The sequence below is a fragment of the Pan troglodytes genome, chromosome 4 (assembly GCF_028858775.2).
Source record: "Pan troglodytes isolate AG18354 chromosome 4, NHGRI_mPanTro3-v2.0_pri, whole genome shotgun sequence".
Lineage (NCBI taxonomy): Eukaryota > Metazoa > Chordata > Mammalia > Primates > Hominidae > Pan > Pan troglodytes.
Window position 1 is genome coordinate 171,797,816 of NC_072402.2, and position 11,954 is coordinate 171,809,769.

Here is an 11,954-nt window from a genome sequence, read left to right on the forward strand (position 1 = left end):
AATCACACATTGGATCATGTCCAGCTTCTGATTCAAAATTTCCATGGCTTCCTGGAGGACCTTGAAGGACGTGCTGTTCCTACCCAATACTGCTTGCCTGAGATGATTTGCCTGCTGCCCACCTCTCTCCACCCTCGTACCTGTCCCAGGCCCTTTGCTTTTGTGTCCTTTGTGTTCCCCATTTTTGCATGGCTGACCTTCATGCCTCAGCTCATGTCACTATCTATGTGGGAGTCACCCCTCTCCTAGTCACTCTCTGTCACATCACCCTATTTTATTAATTGGTAACATTTATTTTCCTGTTTATTATTTTTCCTCCCCATGATACTATAATCTCTATGAAAGCAGGAATTAGTCCTGTTTATAGCACCTGGAACAATGCCAGGCACTGTGCTGGCAGGGCTGATACACTGCAAACTCCAGGGAGCACAATTCATCCCAAAGTTTGCATGAAGGATGCTCTGGAATAGAGCAGTGCGCAACTTACGTAGCTGTACATGGAAGACCTGAGGACACAGTTGTGAGCAAGATAGAAACAGTTCCTGATCTCACAGAGGTTTCAAGGGCTTAGCTCAACAATTTGAGCCTTTTATAAGAGTAAGTGCCAGATACTGTCATACAATTCACATTTTTCCTAACAAAAGCCACCATTTTACAGATTATGAAATTTTACATTTTACAGAATATGAAACTGAGGCTCAAAGAAGTAAAATGATCTGCCTTAAGCTTACCCACCTGGTAAGAGGCAGAACCAGGACACAGACACACTTCAATCTGGTAGCAAAGTCTAGGTCCTCAGAGATGCATGATACAGATGGTCCCTGTCCCATGGAGCTCTCTGTCTTCTTGGGACAAGGACCTAGTATTTATTGTGCACTTAGCATGTGCCTGTCATGATGACAAACAGTTATGTGTATTTTTTCTTCTCATGTTTAAAATCTCACATCAATTGGAGATAGAGACTCAAAGAGGAAAAGAGGCTTCCCCAGAGTCGCAGATGTGGAGTCAAAGCCTGGGATGGGGACCAAAAATCGTCTGACTCTCGAGTTCTTTCCACTTCATGGCACTGACCAGGAATGATGGGAGTTGAATGTGGCAGCTGCTGTAATTGAGGAATGAACTGGATGCTGAGGAGGGGAGAGGAGAATGTTTTGCTCTGTTCAGAGAGGGACAAGGGTCACCAAGAATGGCCTGGAAGCAGAAGCAGGAAGAGTTCCCAGCAAGCCAGGGCATCTCAGAGGGTGGGCCTGGAGAACTGAACTCCATACTTGGGGCCATCACCAGAAGTGGCCCTGGGGCCATAACCCTGGCCTCTTGACCCTTTCCCTAGCCCAGAACCCTGGATGATTTTGACTTTCTTCTCTCCCACCCCGACGACCGACGGAGACATTCCCTAGACATCAGATAGAATTGAAAGGGAGGGTGATTTTCCCGTTGAACTTAGCCACACTAAAAATTGCTGGTGAACTAAAAGAAATGCAAAAATGGACCCAGTTTTTCTAGATGTTTCCATCATCTAAATAAAGATCCCTGAAATGCCAGTGGCTTGAGAGAAAGGGGTTACTTGGAAGACTCAGCCTCCAAAGGTCTTAACTGCATGTCAAGATTGCTCTCCTGAGAGATTGTAGGTTTGATGCTGGGATTCCTCCCCTAATGAGATTTTTAATCATCCCCTCCACAGAAGCCCCAGCTGCCTTCCTCCATCCGTCTCAACAAATGGCACCATCTTCCCCCTTTTGCTTATAACCGGGAGCTGGGAGTATTCACGTCTCTTTCATCCAGCTTATTCCCTGCATCCGCCTAATCACCAAGTTCTGTTAATTCTGTCTCCCCATAAATCCCAGGCCTGTGCACGGCCCTCCACTTCCCAGGTGTGCCTACCCACAAGGTTTTTTCCAGCATGTGATGCAGCTGACACACAGTCAGTTGTAATTCCAGGAGGGCGCTTCTGTAAGGGAGCTGTGGGTGTGAGGAGGAGAGAACCACTAGCTCTTTCTGGACTGGGACAAAAGGGTGACATTGGAGCTGAGCCTAGAAGGCTGGCTGAGGAGGTGGTCACAAAGCCTACAAAAGAACTGCTGACCAAGGGCCTCAGGAAGTTCTGGAATGTGCTCAGGGGCTCTGGAAGGGCAGTTTTCCAACGGACCTTTTAGTGTTCAGTTCTACAAACAGAACAGACCCCATCCCAGGTGCCATCTACCCCAACTCAATGCCTTTGCCCTGGGCAGGCAGAGATGGCACAGTCTGAATAAGGCTTGACAAAGGGGAAGAGGGGATGAGGGATGCTCCAATTTTTGCATCTGTACAGTGGATGGAATCACCCTCCCCATCAGATCTGTGGGAGGGTTAATTAGGGTCATGGCTGACTGCAGCCTGCCATGGGAGGGGAGGACAGGGAGGGGACAGAGCTAGAACTCAGGGCCAGGGTGTATGTATAGCAGGCTTTCCCTACCGTAGTGGGGTGGGCTTGGGAGTCTGACTGCTGGGACTCGAATCCCTCCCACCATTGACTAGTGGGGCCCTCGAGTGAATTGATTACCCTGATGTGCCCCACCATTTGTCAAGGCATATACAGCAAATGATCAAATTTATTAGTCACCCTAGGGAAAGAAGACGAGTTTGCTCATAGCTGGGGACTGACTATGTCCAGTGCTGAGGGCATCAAGGCTATCTCAGCACACACCTCATCCAATAGGAGCACCTTGCGGGGAAGCATAACATAACCTCTGTGAGCCCCAATTTTCTTATCTGTATAATGGAGATGATGATAAAAATAGCACTATTCTAGAGTTGTGGTGGGGATAAAATGAGAAAATCAGGCCTGGTGTGGTGGCTTATGCCTATAATCCCAGCACTCTGGGAGGTCGAGGTGGGTGGATCACAAGGTCAGCAGTTCGAGACCAGCCTGACCAACATAGTGAAACCCCGTCTCTACTAAAAATACAAAAATTAGCCAGGTGTGGTGAAACACAACTATAATTCCAGCTACTCAGGAGGCTGAGGCAGGAGAATCGTTTGCACCCAGGAGGCTGAGGTTGCAGTGAGCAGAGATTGTGCTACTGCACTCCAGCCTGGGTTACAGAGCAAGAATCTGTCTCAAAAAAAAAAAAAAAGAAAGAGAGAGAGAGAGAAAATTGATGCCAAGTGCTTCCTCCATAAGAAGAACTCAATGCACATTCACTATTCTTCTTGTCTATTCTCTCCCCTTGCTTTGCTACTGAAACCAGTCCATTTCCTGCCCTGCTCTGCCTTCAGTCAGCTGCTGATGACTCCCAAGAGTGCCCTCACCAAATGACCCAGCCTCTCTCTGTTTCAGGGAATGACAGAATGTGACTTCTGGTTCATGCATCCATCTCTGGCAAGTCTGACAGATTCTGAGCCCAGTCAACTCCAGGGGCCCTCGCCAAGTTGTATTTCTGGTCTGGCCAAGCTGAGGCATAGCTCTTGACCATGGTGGTTACACCAAGCATGGAGGGAGATACACACGTGCACCCACATACACATGTGTACATACACACATGGGAATGGCGGAGAGAAATACACACATGCTTACATACAGTGGGGAGAGAGAAAAGTGAGATTATTTACTAAGTGGTAGACTGTACATGATCTTACTTGATTCTTACAATAATCATGTGGGGTTGCTACTATTATTAACACTGTTTTATTAATAGATGTGGAAGCTGAAACTGTGCTAGGGAAAGCTACTTGCCTTTAATCACACAGCTGCCAAGAGACAAAGAGAGTTGACACCCACATCTGTGTGGCTTCTGAATTGCGGGGTTATCCATCTATCTATCCATATGTCCATCCATCCATCCATCCACCCTTCCATCTATCCATCCATCCATCCATCCATCCATCCATCCTCCATCCATCTAACATTAACCAAAGCCATGCCAGTGCCCATAAACCCTTGGTGAAGGGGCCTCTGTTTCTCCCTCACCTCCTCCACTCGTACCTTTCCTTCTTGGGCTAAAGCTGCTCAGCTTCTTTCTGGTTCCTCCAAGGGGCCCCTCAATTCCCTGTCTCAGAGACTTCATCTAGGCTGTGCTGCCTGACAGAAGCACACTTCACCTGGCTGATGCCTTCTCCTATTTCAGGTTCCAGCTTCCGTGTCCACTCTCAGAGAGGCCACCCTGATTACCCTTTCTAAAGTAGGTGCTTTCTCATTATTTCTGTCACCAAATCAGGTTAACTTTCTTCCCAGCTATTGTCACAGCAGCAATTAAGTTTAATAATTTAATATTCAGTAATAACAATATGAATGAACACTTACTGAGTGCTTGCTGTGTGTCAGACACTGTTGGTTGCTCCATGTAGACCTCATAACTGCCTGATGGTTATTATCATCTCCATTTTATAGAGGAAGAAATGAGGCTCTGAGAACTTACCTTCATTCATTTGTTTACGAGATTATTATTCTTCTTTCCAGCTATACTGTAATCTTCATGAAGGCACAGCTGTTGACTAGCCCACAATAGGTGCAGATCACATATTTGTTGAAAGAATGAATTCCAGGCTCTGTGGGAGAGTTGGAGAAAAATGAGACATGACAGGCTTAGGAAGAGAGAAAAATGGCCTCAGAACCACACAGCCAGTACTGTAAAAGGAACCTGTATAACATATCAATGGAGTACAGAGAGGGAAAGATTCACGATGTCAGGGGGATCTTGCAGGGCCTTACACAAGACAAAAAATTTGAGCTGGATTACAAAAAAACTTTAGTGAGTTATAATTTATGTACAATACATTGCACCCATTAAAAATGTAAAATTCAATGAGTTTTGACAGAATTATACAGCCATGAATATACATACAGTAACATTCACCTGTTTTAGTACACAGTTCTGCAAATTTTAACAAATGTATATAATTATATAATGCTGCTAAGATTATCAAGATAGACAAGCAAGATATAGAACAGTTCCATTAATCACTCCTCAAATTCCTCCATCCTTCTTGTAGTCAATCTGTGTCCTACCCTCAGCCCCTGGAAACTATGAATGTGTTTTCTGTCCTTACAGGTTTTGCATTTTCCAGGATAACATGTAAATAGAATTATATGGTATATAGCCTTATGAGTCTAGCTTCTTTCAGTTAGCATTATAAATTTAAGATTCATTCATGCTGTGGAATCTCAACCATCTATCAATAGTTAGCTGTTTTTTATTTCTGAGTAGTATTTCACTGTATGGACATCTCAGAGTTTGTTCATTCACTCACCAGTTGAAGAATATTTAGGGTTGTGTCTAGATTTTGTTGATTGCAAATAAAGCCACTAAGGCATTTACACACACATTTCATTTCACTTATGTAAATACCTAGAAATAAATTGGCTGGGTCCTGTGATGAGTGTATGTTTGACTTTATAGGAAGCTACCGACCTATTTTCACAGTGACTGTGACATTTCACATTCTTATCAGTAATATGTAAGAGTTCCAGTTGTTCCTCATCTGCATATTAGTAAAAATACTAATAATATTTAGTATTATTGTAAGTTCACAATATTTTTAATGTTATCCATTCTAATAGGTGTGTGATGGTATCTCATTTTGGCTTTAATTTGCATTTCCCTTATGTAAATTCTTACATGCTTTTTCTTGGATTATTTGTTTTCTTGTCAGTGAATTTTGAGAGTTGTTTAGATATTCTGAATACAAATTCCTCATCAGATATGTGATTTGCAAATAATTTCTTCCAGTCTGTGGCTTGTCTTTTAATTCTTTTAATAGTTTTAAAGAGTAGAAGTATCTATCTTCAAAAATTATGTTGCTCAATTCTCAATATTAAATTGTTTGTAGTAGAAGGACCTTACTACAGTATACTCCCAATTCTTCTCTCCCATCCTTTGTGCTACTGTTGCTGTAAATTTTACTTTTATACATATTATAAACACACAATACATTGCTACTCTTGTTGCTCTAGTCAGTTGTCATTTGATGCAGGTAAAAATAAAAAAAACCTGATTTTTATATTTAACTTTGTTTCTACTTCCAGTGTTTGTTTTGTTTTGTTGTAGCTCCAAATTTCTGTCTGGTATCGTATTTCTTCTGCCTGATGAAGTTCTTTTAACTATTTTTTGGTAATGTAAGTCACCCAGCTGTGAGTTCTCTCTCCTTTTGTTTGTCTGAAAAACCTTATTTTTCTTTCATTTTTGAAAAATATATTTGCTGGGTATAAAATTCTGTGTTGACAGCATTTTTATTTCAGCTCTTTTTAACACCACCCATTATCTTCTGGATTGCATAGTTTCTATTGAGAAGTCTGCAATGAGTTATTCTTATCTCTTTCCTCTCTAGCTACCATACATAAACTGCCTTTTTCTTGTTCATTTGTTTAGTTTTGTTTACTTGTTTAATTTGGTTACTCAGGTTTTTCTCAGAATACACATTGTCTTTTTCTTAAGTTTTTAGCAGTTTGAATACAGTATGCCCAGTGTCTGGATGTGATAAATTCAAGAAAAACATTTTTTTTTCCAGGTTGCCTAAAATTTTGTTGTTTTTATAAAGGTGAGAGAAATGTTCTTTCTAGCTTTATGAATTCTAAGCTAAAGCTATAAGTTCATCATTACCTAACAAGTGTATTTTAGATTTCAGACATGCTATTTTTCAGGTGTTGATTTTCTATTTGGTAAACACCCACATACAGACACATCTATTTCTCTGATCGTGTTCCCTATCTTTTTATTCATTGGTATATTTTCTTCACCTCCCTGAGCAAAATTAGAATTTTAAAAAATAATGAAAACATCAGAGTCATCTTGTGGTTTACTATTGTTGATTTTTCTTTTCTATTGCAAAAGAGTCAAATTTTCCTAGTTCTTCATATGGTGAGTTATTTTGATTTTATCCTGAACATTTTGATTATTATGGAATAATAAACTCTGGAATATAACAGGAACTCTGGCTTTCTTTTATGCTCCCCCCAAGAATGTTAATGTTTTTGTTTTAGCAGACAGTTAGATTCCAACTGTGGTCTCTCGCTTGCATGCAGTGGATGGTAGCTCAATTCCCAGATCTGGATTTAATCCTTATTTGGGCTACTTTGAGTGTGTCCCATGCATACATGGTTCAGGGGGTTGGCCAGATACTTGGACAAAGTTTATACATTGAACCTGGGTCTCCCCATTCTCTATGTCTTTCCTTTCCTGGATCCTCAATCCCTTCCTTAGTTTCTGGTGGCTGTGGCCATGCTAACCTCTATCCTCTTTTACTGCAGAAAGATTATGGGTTTCCTATCAGAGCTTCAGCTGCCTTACACCACTCTGAGATTACAGCCCTCCCTCAGACAAAGCTGCAAAACTTTGCATCGGGAACTCACCCGATGCCAGTCCTTTCAGCATTTTGGCTTCCCTCCAAAATTTGCCTGCTTTTAATCACTCTCTAGAGTCTTTAATGTAGTTGCTTTTTATATTCTGTCCATAGTTGATAGTTGTTATTTCTGGGAGGATTGATGTCTGCTAGGACTTAACTCACCATACTGTAAGCAGAATTCCACGCTCATTCTTAAAGAAAAAGTAGTTCTTTTTTGCAGAAAGTATGGGCAAGGGCCTCTAAGGTAAAAAGATCAGCATGACAAAGGCATGAAAACAGGGTGATAAGCTCAGGCTTCTCTTATGATATTTTTCCTTCAAATAAATATACAAGAGAAAAGGCTTGCAAACAGATACAGCTACAGTTTCTGGCATCTCAACAGCCTGCCTTTTCCCCTTGAGAGAAGAACTGAGCTAATGAGTGCTTTAAATTCATCTTTCTGAATATAGACCAAATCTTACCGCCCATGTTGTCTTCCACACAGTCCCTCAGCTAGAAGCCCTGAAGGGCAATGACACACTTTGGACCCATTGTTGGAGACGAGGTCAGGAAACTTATTTCTGGCATCTGGATATTGTCAAAAGGAATATATCTTTCCTGTCTCTTTAAAATGCCTTGCCGATCTTTGTGACACATCCATAAATTTATCTAGAAACAGATTGGCAGCAAGCTCAGTGTCAATTATTTAGAATGTGTGCCCCTTTGGACCCCTCTTTTGCTCATCTCTTCGCCCACCCCAGCATGGCACATGTGTCAGGAAAGCAATCTGCACGTGAATCAATGCTGTGGGCCGGGATTGTCTACACTGTGGTCAAAGGCTACTACATTTGATTCCTAGGAAGCTCATAAATGTGCCATTGCAGAGTGAAAAGAAGAAATACATGATAATGTATTCCATCTGAGCCATGCATTTTTTTTCTGACATCAGTTAAAATAATTTCTGAAAACTACATTTTTAATGGGCAAAAACTTAACTATTATTTATGCTCACTTAAAAAAATAAAAGAATAAGTAAACCTAGATGGTTTTTCCCCACTACACACATCTACCCGTAGTATTGGCAAAGAGTGAAATCAGAATGGATTCACAAAAGATGAATATGATGCTTTGTTTATGGAAGAATTGCCTGATATTGCTTTTACCAATTAGGATTGACCAGGAAACAAATGTTTCTTTGTGAGTTGTTTCTTTTAAAGGAAGCTCTTTTCCCTCTTTAACCTCTTTCTGGGACAGCTGATGCTGAGGCTGCAGTGGCCTGTGTGGGTGAGCAGCTCCGCTTTTGCCCCTGCTCCTTCAGTGGGAGGGAGGAGGTGGTCTCTAGTCCTGAGGGCAGGACACTCAGACCTGCCTTTCCTCTGCTTTGGGCCTCTGTGGAGGTTGCTCCACTCAGGAAAGTGCACCCTATGGGCAGTGGAGGGATGAGCATGGGGATACTGGGGCCACTCGCATTCTCAGCTGTGCCCATCTGAGCCAGCAGGTCCTTGGACAGGATGCCAGGGCCCCTCCACAATCTGGCTCCCAGCGACCTTCTAGAGCTCTTCTCCTTTCACTACTCTTGCTCCTACATCACCCAAACACACCTGTACCTTAAGACCTTTGCATGTGCTGTTTTCTCTGGCTGGACCACATGTCTCACTCCCTCATTTCCTTCCATCTACTGTCGGGTCCTTAGAGAAGTCCTCTCTGGCCACAGTCTCTGTCCTTCCCAGCTTCATTTACCTCTGAGCATCTCCTGACATTTTATATTTTTGTTTGTTCATTGTGTATCCCTCCCCACGGGAATGCCAGCTACCTGAGAACAGGGACTTTGTTTTGTTCACTGCTATATCCCTTGCCTTTTGAACAGTGCCTGGTACATGACAAGCATTCAAAAAATTTGTTGAATGAATGAATAAAGTGTGACTTGCCATGTGTCTTGATTGCTCTCATTCTTAGTTTCCTTATCTTTAAAATGGGAATAGTGTAAATTAGTTCAACCATTGTAGAAAGCAGTATGGCAGTTCCTCAAGGAGCTAAAAGCAGAACTACCATTCAACCCAGCATTCCCATTACTGGGTAGATACCCAAAAGAATATACATCATTCTACCATAAAGACACTTGCACACAAATGGTCACTGCAGCACTATTCACAATAGAAAAGACATGAAATTAACCTAAATGCCCATCGGTGGCAGACTGGATAAAGAAATTGTGGTAAATATACACCATGGAATACTATGCAGTTGTTAAAAAGAATGAGATCATGTCTTTTGCAGGAACATGGATGGAGCTGGAGGATATTATTCTTAGCCAACTAACGCAGGAACAGAAAACCAAATATGACATGTTCTCACTTATAAGTGGTAGCTAAATGATGAGAACACATGGACGCAAAGAAGGGAACAACAGAGATTGGAGTCTACTTGAGGGTTGAGGGTGGAGGGTGGGAGAAGAGAGAGGAGAAAAAAAGATAACTATTGGGTACTGGGCTTAATACCTGGGTGATGAAATAATCTATACAACAAACCCTTGTGACATGAGTTTACCTATGTAACAGACCTTCACATGTACCCCCAAACCTAAAAAAAGTTAAAAAAATAAAATGGGATTAGTGGCACTTACCTCACAAGTTGTTATGGGAATATGAGTTATGTTACTATATAGAATGGGGAGAATTCCGTAAAACAAATAATATGAGTAAAACAGCTTTAACTCTTTGAGTGAATATATGTGCTAGGCATCGCTGTGTTACAGATGCATTTTACTGTGCACTCGCCGTGCAACAGAAAGGGTGCTGGCACCTTATGTGGATGGTCTTATCTGTGAGCAACACTGGCCCTCAGCTGGCCTACTCAGGGCCAGTTCCGATTGGCCCAACAGCTGTCCTGATTAGTTGAAGGTCCTACTGAAAATGAGCTGTGAAGTATTTATCTCCAGTCCTGTGAAGGAGCTAAATGCTATTAACCCCTGAGTTTGATAATTGAGGAGACTCGGAGGTGAACTACCTCACTCTCTGTCACATAGTAAATCCGGTGTGGAGTCAGGGTTTAAAGCAGCTCCATCACACTCCAGCCACCCATCCATCCATCCATCCATCCATCCATCCATCCACCCACCCACCCATCCATCCATCCATCCACCCAACCATCCATCCATCCACCCACTGACCCATCCATCCATCCACCCAACCATCCATCCATCCAACCATCCATCCACCCAACCAACCATCCATCCATCCATCCATCCATCCATCCATCCATCCATCCATCCATCTACCCATCCATCCTTCATTCAACAAATATTTTTTGAATACCTACCATGTACCAGGCAGTATTTAAAGAATATAGCAGAGAACAAAATGAAGTTTCTTCCCTCATGGAGCTCACATTCTTCTTGAGAAACACACGATGAACAAGTAAAAACATATTATGTCAGGTGGTGACAAGTGCTCTGTCTTGGAGGCCAGAGCAGGGCAGGAGGGTGGGTCCCAGAGCGGCAGCTGGTGGCAGCAGCCAGATGGGTGTGAAGCTTCAACACAGGGACTGGGGACCCCATGCAATGTTGCCCAGGGCCAACTCCAGGCCTGGGCTAACCGACAAGGCAGCCGTTTATTCAGTGAGGTTGTACTGGCCCCGGGGATTGTTACCTCCCTCAAAATTTGTCTCTTGGAGTGGGAGTCCCCTGGAGAGGAATTGTCCTCAGCCACATGACCCCAGGGATGCTAATGTCCTCTGCCCACAAAGTACGCAGAATGGGGCTTTCTGGTTTGTGGAGGGCTCCCAGTCCCGGGGCCTCAGTGACCAAGAGGCTGGGTGGCAGCTGGGGGCGGAGCATGGGCTGGAACGTACTGAAAAGTAGAGGATCACAGTGAGAGTGAGTGTCCAGGCTGCGACGCTTTTAGGAGGGTGGGAGGGGCAGGGCGGGGACAAGAATTTGAAGAGTCCTGCCCCATTAGTCACACATCCTGTGTGTCCTTTGGTGAGGCAACTGGCCAGCAACTCAGCAGGCTTTCTAGAACCTTCTCCAGGGCACCAGGGAGACAAAGTGGACAAAACCCAGGCCCTGCCCTCAGGCTCTCCCAGTTTAGCTGGGCTTCCTCCTGTCAATGGTGGCTTTGTCCAGGAGCCAGAAGGGAGGTGTGGGGGGCTCCCCTGCCTGCTCTCCCTCCCCAGCCTCTGAAAGCTGTCTCGCCTCCTGCATCCTGCCTGGGAAAGTTCAATAAAAACTTGAAGTTTCAGCTTAAGAATCACCACCTTGATTAGTGACCTGCTCCAGCCAAGTGACCTGGTTAGAGACCTCCCTCCTTTGCGCCTCCATAGAGAGGCAGCATTTCAGAGCGTGAGCTTTGGAGTCAGACACACCTGTCCAAATCAGTGAACACTGACCACTGCCATGTGGTTCAGGGAAATCTTGTCACTCTGATTTTTCTCTTCTGTAAATGCCGATAGAGAATACCATCTTCAAAGTGTTGTTGGAAAGATACATGAAGTGACTTAGGTACAGGGTCTGGTACAGAGTAGGCGCTTGACAGGCCACAAACTACTAATTACCATTATCATCGTGCCTTTATCTTCTTCTGATGCCAGTGCGGGCTCCTTGTCTATCTTCATTTCCAGACTCTGACCTCCATGAGGAAGGGGCCTGGGCCCTGTTTTCT